This window comes from Aplysia californica, unplaced genomic scaffold, assembly GCF_000002075.1.
Source record: "Aplysia californica isolate F4 #8 unplaced genomic scaffold, AplCal3.0 scaffold00165, whole genome shotgun sequence".
In the NCBI taxonomy this organism is placed as follows: domain Eukaryota; kingdom Metazoa; phylum Mollusca; class Gastropoda; order Aplysiida; family Aplysiidae; genus Aplysia; species Aplysia californica.
The window spans coordinates 231,974-244,822 of NW_004797435.1; the positions used below are offsets into that span (position 1 = coordinate 231,974).

General features: G+C 36.5%; 1 protein-coding gene across 1 annotated transcript in view; it reads right to left on the bottom strand.

The window, feature by feature from the left end:
- Window positions 1–2,008: 2,008 nt before the first annotated feature.
- The window catches only part of LOC101855641 (synaptophysin-like protein 1), a gene marked incomplete at its 5' end in the record, with an annotated part of 28,478 nt that continues 17,637 nt past the window's right edge, over window positions 2,009–12,849 (bottom strand). The window contains 1 exon segment of the mRNA XM_013082243.2: window positions 2,009–5,887.

Genomic DNA, 12,849 nt, shown 5'->3' on the forward strand with positions numbered 1-12,849 from the left:
AGAGAGAGAGAGAGAGAGAGAGAGAGAGAGAGAGAGAGAGAGAGAGAGAGAGAGAGAGAGAAATCCACAAGGGCCAGAACACGGAACATGCGCAGAGAATGAGAGATCCCCACGGTGCAGAAGCCACAGGCTAGGCAGGGCTAGCCACTCCGTTGTTGTTGTATTGGTCTATACTACACGTATATTTTATTTTATTCATGCTCTCTCCCATGAGAACTATTAGGGGCCGTTCAAATATAATCCTACGCCTGGGAGGGGGGAGGGGGGTGTTTGGCTCCTGAAAGAAAAGTGTAAGAAAGGGGGGGGGGGGGTGCTTGAACTTATATTACACTTTTGTGAGGGGAAAAATATTTTCGACATGATGAACATCTGCATTTGTTGATGATAACTAGTTTCACTTTTTTCCCAGCATAAATGATCAGTAATAACAGAGATACAGTGGAATCCTGATAAAGTCAACTTGCTTAAATTCAACTCACCTTACTGTGGTCCCGTTTCTTACCTTCTTTGTTTAAGTTTAAGTAATTGTGTTTCTGATACAGTCAACCGCTTGAGTGTTAACCTTTCGTAAAGTCAACAATTAATTGGGGTTAAATCCTAAGATGAATTCATTCAAGAAGAGATATTTTGCCTGAGCAAGTGGTGTACATAAGTACTTTGTTCTTTCATTATCTCTTGTTTTGGTGACAACTTCAGAATTATACTCTCTGAAATTGAGATTACATCTTGTTTATTACCAGGTAGGCCTACTTTGTAATTTTGTAGCTGTCATCTTCAATTTTCAATGGCCAGTAGTACAATGGATAAAGTCAATCTTGCTCAAAGTCAACACTTTTTTGTTGTTCTGACTTATCAGAATTCCACTGTAACTTGTTTTTTTTTTAAAATTAAAGCGCTTTTGTCATAGACATGAGTCTCAATTTTTTCTTTTTTATTAGTAAGAAAGAGTGTGTATGCAATATTTTCCTTGAATGATTTACTCTAATTGTGAGGCAGCGTGGTGAAATCAGGCGCTCGTCAAAATAATGAAAGTGAAAAAAACCGGCATTTTTCCGCAGGTTTGGGAACTTTTAATGAATTTTTTCCCCCGCGCTAAACACCTTTAAAGTCCATACTGTAAAACGTTCATTAAATTACATGCACAAAATTTGTGATTTTTCAGTTTTAAAGACTCTCAAGCTATTGAAGTTATCAAACTTTGGCGGCCGTTTTCTCACGAAATTTACCTCTGAAATCAGGTGACCCACCTCCTTCAATCACAAATATTTCGACTTCTATTCAGCATAGACGAATATTGTTTTCATCAAAAGGAAGGCAAATGGACAGGCTTTAAGATGATATCAATAACTTTGTATGCCTCAAAATCAAAACTGACGAGCGCTTGATCCCACCAAGTCGTGATACCTATTATTTTTTAGTGCATACATTATTATGTGCATGTATATGTGTGTATGCATGTTTTTCATGAACATTATGCAATGCACATACAGCAATGATTGTTATACGGATTTGCGCGATATAAATGTCATATTATTTTTATCATTATAAGCGAACAATGTAATATTACGGGGGGCGGGGGGGCGGCGCAAATGTAAGAAAAGTGTGAGAAAGAAGGGGGGGGGGGGGGGGGGGGGGTCAAAAAGTCCCAAAAAAGGTGTAAGATTATATTTGAACAGCCCCTTAACCAGGCCACCACATGCCTGAAAATGGCAGAGAGAGCGTTTAAAAATTATCCACATTCAGCATTTGGTTACATGATCTTGTACCACACTGTCGGCCTATAGCCTACTTACCTAACATAACTTCTGCCTTTGGTGCTGCTACTGAACCAGTCTGATCTCTCACAACCTCCACATGTGTAGCCTAATGATACTACACTGCTCACCTGTAGACCACTTTATGTCTCCTGGTTTACGATCCAAACGTCATTTTAATTAATATTTAATTAATAACCACAACAGATGAACTTGATCATTAAGTTGACGAATAGAACAATTCTAAGACCATGTAGGCACAGAAATCATTTTATTCAGATTAGTATTTTGCTAAAAAAAAAAAAAGAAGAAAATATTGACAAAAGCTTTCAAGCTAAATGGTGATTACAGAGTATGATTATGATTAACACTAGAGCTAATGGAAAATTATGAATGTTATTTGCATGATTAAATCAAATTGAAGTGAAAATAAAAAGTTTATTGATAAAAAAATCAAAGGGCCCCACATATATATATACCAAGACATACACAAACACCAGTCTTACCAGAAAATAATGTTTAAAATCTAAGCAGATGAAATAATATAAATTACATTTGCTGACTCAATGGACAACTTCTACATTTCATTGTGTGGTTTAGTATTTTGACTTGTGAAAGAGTAGAAACTTCTATCAATGAGTTTTACTATACTCTTTTTAAAAAATTCAAACTTCAACAGTTGTTCAGTACACCTGATCATCACATAACTTTACGTCAGTTTTTACCCTCACATAAACGATGACAGACTTTTTCCGACTTCCAACTTGGCCACAGTGCTGTCCAACTACATGTCCACATACAGTCAAGTTCAGAATGTGTACAAAACTTAATTTGCGGACTTTAAAACACCATCAACACTTCAACTCAAGAACTGCCAAACTACAAAAACACCCCTAGAAAAAACACCATTTCAAAGTAAAACTTAAATAAACACTAATCATCAAGGTAATCATGGCAGAATTATGTCTGTGACTATAGAAATCATGTACAACCGCAACACACATAAGATATAAAAATAAATAAATATAATAACAACACAATGTAATAATAATAACAATAAAGCAGAATAATTAGCGTAAAAGTGGACCAGCTACCTCCTTGACAAACTGGGTGATGACGACACAGTCACTCCATTACCAAACACTTCTGGTGTGAACAGAAAGCATTGCAACGAATAGACAAAAGGAAAAGATGCCTCATTAAGCAAACTTCGACATTGTAGTAAAATGACAATAGCCAATCAATTTATTATATCACCAATATACAGCATAAATAGATGCAGGTTTATTTTTCATTAGAATTTGTTAAAAAGACCTGTCACATTCTATGGCTATTCTGTTAGTGCAGTAGTCTCCAATTAAACGCACACTCAGCTCGAACATATTGGGTTGTTTTTTTACTACACTGTAATATGTGCCACAACGTGGTGGAATCAGGCACTCATCAATGTTTTAGCATGTGGAGTTATTAGTCTTATCTGAAAGCTTAATCATTTGCTTTGCTTTCTATAATAAAAAGTATCATTTATCTTGAATAGAAGTTGAGATACTTGCGACTGAAAGTGGTGGGGATAGCCTAGTTTCAGAGGTAAAATTACCGATAAAATGGCCACCAAAGTTTGGTCATTTCTATAGCTTGAGAGTCCTTGAAAACTGAAAATTTACATATTTTGTGCCATTGACCAATATTTTTCAGTAAAATTCACATGGAAATGCGTTTTTGAGCAGACATGAAACGTGATGAGCCAAAAAAAACCAAAATTCAATAAAGATTGCCAAACTGGAGGAAAAAATGCCTGTTTCTTCGATTTCATTATGTTTAGATATATGTAAAAACACACGGTCCTTTTTTCTAAACGCATACTTCCATCAGCAAAACATGGCGACAGGTAAAGCTCGACAAAGGGATATTTTCACTACAACACCTACACAGCTGAATAAGGTATGTCTAGACAACTGGATATTTGGCGAGACTGCCCCTCATGCAGAACAAAGAAAGTGATGGCCAGCGTTAACCCACCACACATAGTCACATAGGTACTGGGCGAGCGATGTGTTCGGAGGGGTGACTGAAATGTCTTTTGATTGGTCACTAGAAATGTGTCTTCGACTTTGACTCTTGAGTACTACTTAGAGAAGTTTCTCAGTGGTGTTTGGGTGAGTGTAATGTTTAGGTAAGCCTATGAATTTGATGCACAACACACATGAAGGCTGTAGGTAACTAATATGCCTATAGGATAATAGACTAGTTGAGTAATCAGCTGCGCTTGAATAACTTATAACGTACTTGTTAAATGAGTCACTAGAGAAAAGTCTCAGAATGCCTGATTTCATCCATGCATTTACCGAATTGTAGTAAAAGACTATTACCAAGTTTCTTCTTTTCTGTTCTGGACATTAGTGCACATCAGTGCAGCAGGTAGATCTTTCTGCTTTCTTTTTCCCCAGCTCTCATTCAATGTCTTTTGTAGTCATAACCGCGATCGAGGAATCCTTTATAAAACACTCATGTTTCTTCGCATTATTGGTGTAAGCGGCCTCCCAATGAAGACTGAGGAAATAAGGTAGTTGCATCCCTTTCCCCCTTGGCACAGGTTCATGTAAACGCACAGTTTGGAGCCCTCCCGAACACTGTTTAGGTAGAGACTACTGAACTAAGCAAAAGAAAACAGAAGCTCAAATCAAAAGACAGCCTTGATCTCCATTTTCATATTGCAATAATTAATAAAAGATGGATTTCTTTTCTTTTTGTCACAATTGAACATACATATTAAATGTTTATATATTTTTCCACCCTGCCTCGTATCTACTCTATGCAAATGCGACAACTGAGAAGTATTATAAAACGGTGGGGGGGAGACCTGAAACACAAAGAATTTTTTATGCCAAACATCACCTTCCAATGGACAAATATACAGTAAATTTAATTACACTTACAGCTTGAATTTCTCATGGACCTAGAATTGAAATTTCTTTGATTTAAAAGCCTTAAAATGTTAAAAATCAATAGCTGTGCAGTGTGTAGCACTCATTAAGAAATAGTTGCAGATGATCAGGGATTTGCACATCATTCTCTGAAACTTACACCCCATCAGACTCATTCATTCATACAGACAGGAATGTTATACAGTGATACATAATTGAATCCAATTGTTCAAATATAATTAATACACCATTTAAGCACTATTATCTAAGAGCATTTGAGCTTTCTGTTTACAGAAACAATATCACACATCAATCCATGGATTAAAGTGACCCATTCATTAATCATTTGATCATTTGATTCTGGCTATCTAAATCTACACACTGTGTCTACAATGACAGCTTTATGGTGGAGAAGCTAAATAGTACACGCACAGTCCTCAAACCTCAAACCAGTAACCAGAATCATTCATGTCAATTTCCTTGAATGTTATGCATGACGTCCTATGCTTTCCCTTATTCCAGAAAAAATGCATTCCTTGTCACGCACCAAACTCAAATATTTCTCTGCAAAACCGAATTCAAAACCTGAATATCAAATATTGTTATGTATACCTTTGATTATGCAATATGTTAAAAGCAAACTGACGTACATATATCATTTAGTGCATCAAGAAAAAGAACTCCCTTAAACTACATAACTAAAAAATATTATAAATACAAATCATATCTGTTATACGTAATTAGTCTACATCCCATTCATATTCTGTTCACATTTATGTGACAGGGAAAGGTAGTGTAACTTGATGATTGACAAAAACTTCAAATGTGTATAATCCACATCAACTTGTGAGAGTGTCAACATGCAGGAACTAAAATGAAAAAAAAAGAAGAAGAAAATAAAAGGAAAAAATCTAACTCAAAAGAACACACAAAATCAAACAACGTACAACACTTAGCAAGAAAAAAAAAAGAAACAAAGGAACAGAATCACAACAATAAGAGTCAACACTTTCAAGACAAACTTGCTACAACAACACAGTGACAATCACAATAAAAAAGAGCACACATAAGAGATGTGTATTCAACGGAAAATAACCCCAATAAGACAGAAACTGTCGAGTCGGATGTGTAGCTCAATCCCCTGATGTATGGTGACATGGCCCCTGCAGGCCTCGGTGGGTATGGCTACAACACAAACTCAGAGATTGCCTGGGGATACGTGCACACAGTCACATCAGCAAACAAGGCATAATGTGGAAAAAAGAAAAAGAACATAAGCACATTTTTGCTCTCCAATTTGACAAGATAAGATTTCTGTGTCCCCTTTAAATCTAAAGACTAATGTTCCCACAACATTTCTTACTTATTCAACTCTCACAACAAATTTCGCTTTCCCCCAAAAATGCAAAATCCAAACACGAAAGATGACAAAAGAGTAGATCTCTACATAATCCAAAGATAAATCTTTACAGTATTCTATTTCATTTCTTGCCCTCATTGTTCATATATACTGTCGTCGGATTTCAATTTTTCATATATAAGATGTTAAAGTATGGGTAAATGCCATAGCTTTCCAAGAGCAACATGGCAACCTACAGCCGATACAAATTGAGACACAAAATTAAATATAGATGGCTTGTGTTGCTCAATTTAAAGTAAAGAGAAGAACAAAAAAGCCATGCCACATCTTTTTCAAATTTTAGTACAAAAATTTTTAACATTTCTGAGGCTCATTTGTCAAACACCTTTGTGGCTTATTTTAAAGAATGCATAACAGTTTTAGGGTATTCATGTATCTGTCACAAATTAACTAACAGTAGCATTGATAAAGCCATAACTAAAGTACTTTTAAGCAGAAAGAAAGGGAATGTGGGGTGAGCTTGTTAAAAGCTTAAATCAAATTAAAAGGAGGGAAAGAATGTCACAAATGGGTGTTCAACATTTGTATCTGTGTATCTGTACACAGCGTCACTTTTCGCCCGATTCTGTGACTTTTTAGTTAGTGTGACTCAACAGCCTGCTGGATCTCCTTGGCTCAGGGTTATGGGGTTAATGAGCCCCGAAGCGATATTGCCGGTATCGTTAAGAAGTTTGCACCTTTGTCTACGTTTGAAAGGTATAAATTTCTTCCCCATCCCACACAGGAAACCGTTACACTGACGTACTAAAAGTTGAATGTCTTGAGATTTATTCTGCACTAGAACGGTTAATTTCTGTGTCTTAGTTTTTGTTCTAGACAAGTGTTTGTACAGTACCGAATTTGTCCTATTTTTCGTTACAAACTACAGTCGAACCTACCTTAACGGAAACCTGTGTAAAACGGAAACCTGTCTTAACGGAATCTCCCCGCTCCCCCCTTGATATATTCCTCTTTAAGTACCTGTATAAAACGGAAACCTGTCCAAGGCGGAAACGGAAAAAAAAATCCACTCCCTTCTGAGGGTTTCACCTGCCTAAGACGGAAAATGCTTTGCCCGCTCAGCCCTGCTGCACCGGCTCTAAACTTGATGGTATGGCCGTGCCGCTGGGCGAGGAAGGGGAGTAGGCCTACTATCTTTGGTAGGGGTGCAATATGAGGGTAGATGTTACCCTATCATGTGAGCCCTGAGCGATGCACATGGTCAGTGTAGTGTGGGTGTGAAATCTCACGACTGCCCGTGAGTGAGAGTGCTCGAGTAGCCAGCAACCATGGAAACTTTCCTGGGTAGCCAGAAGCCAGAGGTGTGAAATTAGATTGACCAATGCGTGCCGCCCTGATCGTACGGCCAGCCGAGAAAATTGTTTTTACATTGATTGCAGTGAGGGGTGGCACTGGTGGGTGGGGGGCTAAGGGTGGAAGCAAAGGAGATGTTCAAACGTTTCTGTTTTAGGTCAAACAGTGGTCCTTTGAAAAGCAAGCACTGGTGGTAATTGGATAAGTAAGACTGACGCATATCATTATCAGACAGGATAGCAATTGAGAGGTGTGAAATTTTGACCACTGCTTGCCGATCAAACAAGCGATCCTTGATCCCACCAGCTGGGCCTTTGAACCCCCCCTAAATTCCCCTGTCTATGACGGAATTTTTTTCTGGCTCCCTTGCGATTCCGTCTTACACAGGTTCGACTGTATGAATAAATGATTGTATATTTAAAAACAGTTCTCCAAAACTGTGTTAAACTGACACGAATATCATGTCTTTTACCACAAAAAATCTTCAATATGCGCAGGTAGTAATAGTCAAGCTATAAGAGGAGAAAGATGCACATTTGCATTTTTTGACAAAATACACTCAGCGTTGGCTCTTGCCGTACTAATAGACAAGAGAAAGGTACTCTGCGTTTGTTCATGAATTATGCTGAGTCTGTGACAGCCTGCATACAACTAAGAAAGATATGCGATATTTTTAAACACAAAACTGTGTAAATACATGAGGTGAGTAGAGATAAACTACTTGTATGGAATACAAACAATGGCAGCTAACACAATCATTCTTAGTTTGTTTGTTGGAAATATGCCCAGGCACTTAAGAATGTAAAGAAATAAAAACGTTGTCTGTCTTTGCAAATGGTCATAGAAATGGAAATAAAAGCGGGAAAAGTCTGGTATCATTCAGTGTCATTGGCAAGTTAGAAATTATTCTGAAAACCCAGTTACTATAAGTTACCCCTGTTCCTCAGTCAACTTACAAAACCAAGAGGCTGAGCATTTTACGAAAAGAAAGGAGTTTCTGGAGTGTAACAGATTCTGTTAACGTACTGCCTTGCAGATGTATTCTGGCACTAAAAGGGACTTGTACTTCTGTGTAGAGAGACCATAGTGTAAATTTAATAAACTTTCGTGAAAATATGCAGATATTCACGATTGTATCAGACACATATATAGCTGTATATGAAGGAATTACTTCTTATCAAGTTGTGTGCCAGATGCCAGATGGATAAAGGTAAAAAAATACAGCTTTCTAAATTCTATAATCTGCGCAGAAATGATCTTTTGTGAGTATCTCCATCAACGTTATGTCGCTCATGATCCAAAAATTAGATTTTTTTGTCCAGCCGTTTTTTAAATATATATTATTTTCATTCACACTTGCCCCCAAAATGTCACAATTTAGCACTGCCGACTTCAGCCCGTCTAATGAAATAACCAGACAAGTGACAGTATCCTTTCTTTTTTTAGTCTCAAGAGCAGAAATGCATGCTTTAAGTGCATCAAATGATAATTACCACAAGTATAAGGATACACCTAAAACTTTGAGTTGAAAAGTACCAAAAACCAAGAAGGAGCGGCAACAGGGAGCTGATTTCCGTGACCCCGACGTGATACGGCGCTCAACGGGGAACCCCCTGCTGCAACTAAAATTTCACTGCTGGTGAATAAATTACTCTATATTTATTCAATCCTGAAGAAGAAATACATTTCTTTTTCCCTAATCTCCATAAAATTATAAATAAACATTTTTACTCAATGTCATAGCAGACAATTAAATAACATTTTTATTGAAAAACTTTTGTATGATGTAGACTGTGTGAGAATATAACTGTTAGTAATTAATATGACGAAAGTATGCATGGATGCACATGTGGTCTCACAAACACATGCATGCATGTGAAAGCACAACAAATACAATTAGAGAGGCCTGCAGGAGCAGTGAGGACTGCTGGGAACTTACAGGATATCTTCCCACCAGCCCTAAATGCACAGAAATGCTGCAAGATACTTTGAATTCAAAAGACTTCACACACAGAATTTTATGTGTAGCAAAACTGGAAAAAGTCTCATTTCCAACTTTTTAATAATAGGTAATAACCCTCCAACGACACATTTCATTTGTACAAATTAAAAACTAGTCATAAATACTATCACCTTCAGTTTGTTTAAATCTTAGACTCATCACTATTTATAGCCAGCACTTTAAGAGGATATAAATGTCACTAATTCACATGTGTCATTGTGGTGAAATCAGATGCTCGTCGAAACAATGAAACGAAAAAATCAACATTTTTGCACCCGTTGGACAATTTCTATACAAATATTTTTTGCCTACCTTTTATTGCAACTTGAAAACAAATTTCTATGTGGATTTTACTGAAAAGAATTTATCAAAGACACAGAAAATGTAAATTTGCAGTTTCCAAGGACCCTCATCCTCAAGCTTTGAAAGTCACCCAACTTTAGTGGCCACTTTGTTGCCTATTTTACCTCTGACACCAGGCCACCCCCCTGTCCCTCAAATCATAGACATCTCGACTTCTATTTAGGATAGATGGGTAGTATTTTCATTTTTTTAAAAAGCAAATGAACAAGCTACAATATGATAGCAGTAACTCCATATGTCCAAAAATTGACAAGCGCCTGATTCCACTGTGTCGCGACACTTAAAAAATGAAACAAACTTTCTCTTTGCAAAGCTATATAATACAAATGAAATAAACCTACATTAACATTCCTTTGTCATACATTTTCGTCAAGGAAATTGTTCAAAGAACATAAAAATAATTGACCAAAGCTACAGAGTCAATTGCAAACCTCTGCTATCAATAAAAAAAAATAAAAAAATGAAAACCGGGAGGGGGACTAAACACAAAAAAGAAAGTGATACAGCATATGGAACGGACTACTTTGGAAACACTAATCTCAACCTTCCAAGTTTGAAAACATTATAATTTGAAATTATTATAAGCAAATTGCAGTTTGCAACCATATTACAATGAAAGTGTAATGACTTGATTTACCCCTTGTCTCTGAGTCTGAGTGGCTGGTGGAACCCACCAGTGAAGTGGTCACATTTTGCCAAGTGGCTGGTGTCACTGGCAGATAAGAACGGGATAGTTCACTTCCAAACAAACAGTGAAAATAATGACCCATTATATTCATAGTATGACCAGAAATCTACGCATATATGTAGATATGTTAGATTTTCTCCTAGCGGGTCTGTTCAATTGGCTTGTTGATAATTTAAATGAAAAGAGCCGTTTTTCAATCAGCCATTGTTCCAGTTTGTGGCTGTATGGTAAGGATTTGCAAGCCTATCTGATTGCACAAAAAATGGCTGTAACTTTGAGAATAATAATTTTTTTTACAATGAAAAGTGATATGCAAATTCAGAAGTGAATGTATATTGAATAAATTACACATATAAAAAACATTTCTTAGTAATTTATATTTTTACTTTGTTGACGATTCACAAAAAACTTGACATTTTTTTTGCACTCTGTTTTCAAACTGAATTTGTGTTATATTATAGCCATGAATTACAACATGATGGACATTTTAGCCTGGTAGTTTACTTAATAATTTTACATTCCAATGAGGTATAAAAAAACACTGTTGAAACATAATTTGACGAGAAATTATAGCTTACTATATCACTATGTAAGTGAGCCCTTGCTCTATTTTGACAGACCAAAATTAAATTCCTGCCAAAGCACAGGAAACAATTTTTTCAGGGATAAAGGGTTAATAACAATACAATGGTTTATTTTTATCTTTTTAAACCAAAATAGATTTAAGTAACAGTAAAAACGGGACTGTTGTAGAATCATTAATAATTCTTGCTCTGTGCTTTTAGATAAGGACAGGATGGCATTTACAAGTTATCAAAAAAGAGAAAGAAAACCCATTTCACCCCAAAAAACTGTTTGTTTGAGTCAAGAGAAGTACATCTGACACAATGTGATCACTTAAACTTTGTGCTAGGAAAAAGTAAGACTGACACAGAGGGAAAGTAGACGTAGGAGCTCTACTAACCACCCGCAAATCAAACAGAAATTGAAGCAGAAATCAAAGAGTGAAGAAACATAATGAAAAAAGAAGTGAAAAAAGGGATGAGCGCACAAACAAATAAACCTTGCAATACTGTTCTGCTAAAGTCACAGACTATGTTCAGTCTTTTCAGATATTATGATACTGAGTGCTCATTTCACTACCCTAGAACTACAAAGTTCTTTCTGACGTTTTTGGCAGTTTTGAGTTACTAAGACCATGAAGTCAGAAACCACATGTGCTCTATCAAAATTGTAAGATTTTTTGGAGTCATTATCAAAATATTCAAAGAAATGCATTAAAATAAGCTTGAAATATTGTGAAACTCAAAATTTTTTTACGTCAAATTTCTCTAAACTAGGTAGCCTACTGGGCTGATAAAACTTTAGAATTTTGAGGTACGATTTGTCTATTAGAATTTTCCTTGTGATGTAAAACTAAAAGAAATGATTTTTTCAGTTTTACAGGTAAAGAAAATAAGCTCATTAATTTGTATTCAAGAAAACATTAGCAAAATGGGAAAATTTCACTTCTACAGTTTGAATATATGCTTAATTTCATCAAGGAAGATTAACATAGGAGCAAGTGCTTTCTATGACCTTAGAATGAAGCAGACCACATCACAGGACAAGAAGCTCAGTGCATAGCTGCTCTACAAAGCGACAACAACTAAAATGAGGGCAAACCTGACCTAAAACATCATCTTAAACTTATGCTTCTCTTTAAGTTTTTTTAGTTTAGTTTTAGTAGAAATTTTACGGCGCTCGCAACTGCATAAGGTCATATGAGCGCCAGAAGATTACAGGTGTTACAAGAGAGTAACAAACATAAAAAAGAAGGTAAGAATGATAGATGTTTGATAGGAAAGAAGGAGCAAACCACACCAGAGCACCCGCCAACCATCCACTCTCTTTCAGGAAAAATTTCAAAGCATACAAACATTAGCAGGATCTCCAAATATTTAGCTATCAAACGCCACGTCAAAAGTAAAAATATTCCCCAAGACATCTTTCTCTGTGATATGCAAAGCAGTAGGACACACATTCATTACGAGACCGAGAAGTAGAGTTGAGTAACAGAACTGTCATTATTGCTGGCCGAGTCTCCCCTGGGCTTGTAGCCTGGCCAAATCCCATGATGACGACTAAGTATTAAAACATTAGAATTAGAGTCAAGGGAGTCGGGCAAAATCTCATGCAGTAATCTCACAGCAACTGTTTATGCACATTGGTGTTATGCACAACACACAATTAACTACAAACACTGCAGAGAGACACTTCAGAATACACAATATCCACGGGCCAGGAGTTTTACACAGACTGCCCACCACATGGGGGATAATCTCATGGGATCTTTATTAAGCACAGTGGGTGGGAAATGGATGCCAATATTTTCAGCTAGAAATAAGTGCAAAATACGTAATGGG